The 3,550-nt window shown below is 34.7% G+C and overlaps 1 long non-coding RNA gene across 1 annotated transcript; it reads left to right on the top strand.

The window, feature by feature from the left end:
• The first annotated feature begins 254 nt into the window (after positions 1–254).
• Positions 255–2,162, top strand: LOC148763569 (uncharacterized). The gene is made up of 3 exons (XR_016025534.1): positions 255–323; positions 973–1,056; positions 1,925–2,162. It is a non-coding gene; the product is annotated as an uncharacterized LOC148763569 (long non-coding RNA).
• The last annotated feature ends 1,388 nt before the right edge of the window (positions 2,163–3,550 follow it).

Below are 3,550 nucleotides of genomic sequence, written 5' to 3'. Positions count from 1 at the left end.
TAGGGGCAAAATTGTAATTTTCCACCACCAGGACATTTTCCAGCACATGGTCTTCATTTATCCTCATTTTGACCATTGACTAATTGTGTGGTGCAGATAAAAAGGATTAAAATTTTAAAATTTTAAAAACGGGCCAATGACATGATGCCATGTGTCATACCTTTATTAATTTATTATTTTCCTTTTTAAAAGGCATAAAATCAGCCCATCTTCCACCCCATGGCCGGCCAAACCAGCAAGAAGAGAGAGGAAACAAAAACAAAACCCTAGAGAGAGAAAATCAAAGAAAAAGTGTGAATTTTCAAGGAAATTAAGTGAAAAAGGTGAGATTTTTTCTATTAAGCTTGAGTTTTCTTATTCCCAAGCATTTCTTTTTATTTTCCATGATTAAATTACATGTTTTCATGATGAATTCAATTCTGAAAAAATAGGTTAGGAGAGAGAAAGTTGTTGGATTTATTTGATTTTAATTTATGTTAGTGTTTTTAGTTAGTTTAGCATATTTAGAAACAAAACAACAAGAAAAGAATTTATTTTCTCCCCCAACCATTAATGCCTCAATTTACCATGTAGTGAGTGAGGATGAGTTTGATTTTATTCTAGGAGAATTGGTTAAGGAATAATGAATTATGAGCCTAGAAAAATAATGGGAATTTTCGGAGCAAAAATACGAATTTTTACCCACTAGGGGTATTTTCGTAATTTGCTATTGGGACTAATAATTTGCATCACACTGAGGGACATTAAGTTAATTTGGGTGCAATTGAGGTATAGAAACTGAAAAGAATTAAATTGGAGTTTAAACGAACCCGTTAGGAATTTAATCGGGTGATAAGACGAATTAGGCTAATACCGGATTTAGATAGTTACCAGTGCATTTTTGCATTCCATATCATGCATTGGTAGTCCAAATTAGTTTAATTTTGATTTAGTACCAACTTAGTGAAATTCTCGATTTTGTACTGTGTCAAGGTGGTGAGTCCTCCAATAAAGGCAAGGAAATTGCATCCGAGGACCAGTAGACAGAGTGCTTCGAAAGTCTGCATTCTAGACATTGTGAGTAAACTTATTATCATCTTAATTATCTAGAGTAGTTTTATACAACTATGTGATTTTATGAAAAATGGGTTTAAATGGTAAATTGTTATGTTTTAAGGGAAATTGTGATTTTATAAAATGATTTTATAAATTTTCTGAAAAATCGAATATTGGTTTTGAAAATAGAGTAATTGGAGACTGCTAGTTTGTGTTGCAAATTTATGGTTCTGAATTGAATGGCTTATGACAATAAATGAGCATGAATGGCTAAACTGATATTGGTGTTATAATTATTTATACTGTGTATTCAGCCTTGAGAGGCTAGGTTGCGATAAATTGCCATGACATGCTAGAATTAATTTTATTGATTGGTGGATTATATATTAATTATTTACTGCAGAGGGGGTTCCATGGACCAGCCTATTAGAGGGGCACGGTAAACTCCATTATATTATTACCTCGAACGGAGAGGCGCGTAGGGTATCTCCTGGGGTATAGCTTAGGGTTCACTTCACGCCAAACCACCACGTGAAGGGGAATTCAGCCAACGCCAAGGAACGGCTGTATTTTTTTCAAACAAAAATATATTTTAAGTGTACACAAAATTTTAACAGCCTTGGCGGGCTCGGTTAGATGCCCTGCGCAAGGTATCACCGAGTATGAGTTTTGGCACGAGCCAAAGTTTTAAGAAATTCATAAGCCAAGTTGATTACTCGATTTTTATGGATTGATTTTATTTGGTTGAAATGAGTTGAATGGTAATGAAATTACAGTATGATGATTTATTTTAATTGTCTCCATTTACTCGACTTTAGATAGTTTAGATGGTATCTGTTTACTCACTGGGATTTTATAATCTCACCACCCTTATTTCCTCACATTTCAGGCTCAGGGAATTTCGTAGTTAGCTGACTTGAACAAGGACCTTCATTTGGACTCGAATCGGTAAAAGCTGTAGGTTTCCAGCTTCCGATGCATTTTGGATAGATATGGGCCCACGTGTCACTGTAAAAGAAATTTTATGCTTTGGTTATTTGCTTTATAGTATATATGAATATAATTATCTTTTACGCTATAAGAATTATGTACCGATAGTTTTATGAAAATTATTTTACAAGAAAATAGTTTATTTTATTGAATATTTTTATCATATTCAAATGGTCAAATTTTCACTTCAAATGAATGTTTTAGATACTTAATTTTTTTTAATCATTAAATATATATTTTCGGCTTACCTACTACATTTTTAGCAAGTTTCGAGGTTTTCGATAAAAATGACGAAAATGCCCCTATGAGCAAAAAAAAGAAAGAAAACAATATGTTATGTTATGATTTGGAAATGATTTGTAATCCTTCGTATTTTCATTATTTGATAACTATTGCTCACCGGGGAAGTGCGAAAGCTGATACGAGAGCCTTGCGAGGTTTCGATCGACATTCGGGGTGAAGAATGTTTGTCGAGGCTTCGCGGCGGTTGTCACGGGCTCGATGGGGAGTTCCGGGTCGTGACAATTTAGATTGGTATCAGAGCATGGTTTTAAGATCAGATATTTTGATTTTAAAGCTTTGGATTTTAAAGTTTTTGATTTTAAGGTTGTTTTAAGAAATCTACACTGACACTGCTTGGCCCCAAGTCCAGTTAAGTTAAGATAAGTTAAGTTAAGTTAAGTTAGGTTAGATTGAATAGAATGTATGCATCTACATATAGAAATCTACCTATTTTTTAGATGCATAAATAATTAAACAATTACTATTTTATTGCATATAGGTTTTGAGGTGCGCTGGTGACACATACACCATGTCTAGGAGAGACGGTAGTCCCGACGCCTCTCATAGTATTAGAGAGGGATCGCTAGATTCTACTGCTAAGAGCCGATGGCAACCCGAACCGAGTAGTCCAAAAAGTGCAGATAGTAATAATATTAATGTAAGCATAAGAGGTTCCCTTTTGAGAAAATCTAAGGAACATGTTAAAGAAATGGGGAAATTAAGGATAGCCGAAGGAGGTATTTGTTCTAGGAAGAGCGTGATAGTAGTCCGACACTTTCCACCAGGTTGTGGGAGAAATGTAAGGGGACAACCAGAAAAGGATAAGGAGAAAGTAACAGTGGCAAGTAAACCTCTTAGAAAAGTGTCAGGTGTACGACATTTTCCTCCCGGTTGTGGAAGAAATGCTACACCGGTGAGTGATGAAGAATATAAGAGAATACAACAAGCCTGGATTGAAGAACAAAGGAGAAAATCTCAGGAGGAAGAGGATCCATTGATGTGCCCAGATCAGGACAATGAGGAACCTAAAGATGTTTAATACTTTAGTTGAAGTTGTATTGTCATAAATCTAGGCAAGTGTCGTTTAAGGGAAGATGTAGTAGTTACCTGTGTAAAGGAGTTAGGAGTGGCTTTTATTTTGTATGACTCGAACGGAATGTAAAATAACAGTTTAAATAATTGGATATGTATGGGAATCTTTTAGTATAACAGAGATAAATTGGTAATATAATTATTGAGGAAG

Source organism: Theobroma cacao, chromosome 3 (assembly GCF_053813885.1).
Source record: "Theobroma cacao isolate CCN51 chromosome 3, ASM5381388v1, whole genome shotgun sequence".
Lineage (NCBI taxonomy): Eukaryota > Viridiplantae > Streptophyta > Magnoliopsida > Malvales > Malvaceae > Theobroma > Theobroma cacao.
Note: the sequence above shows the minus strand (reverse complement) of the source record. Positions and strands in the feature narration are given on the sequence as shown.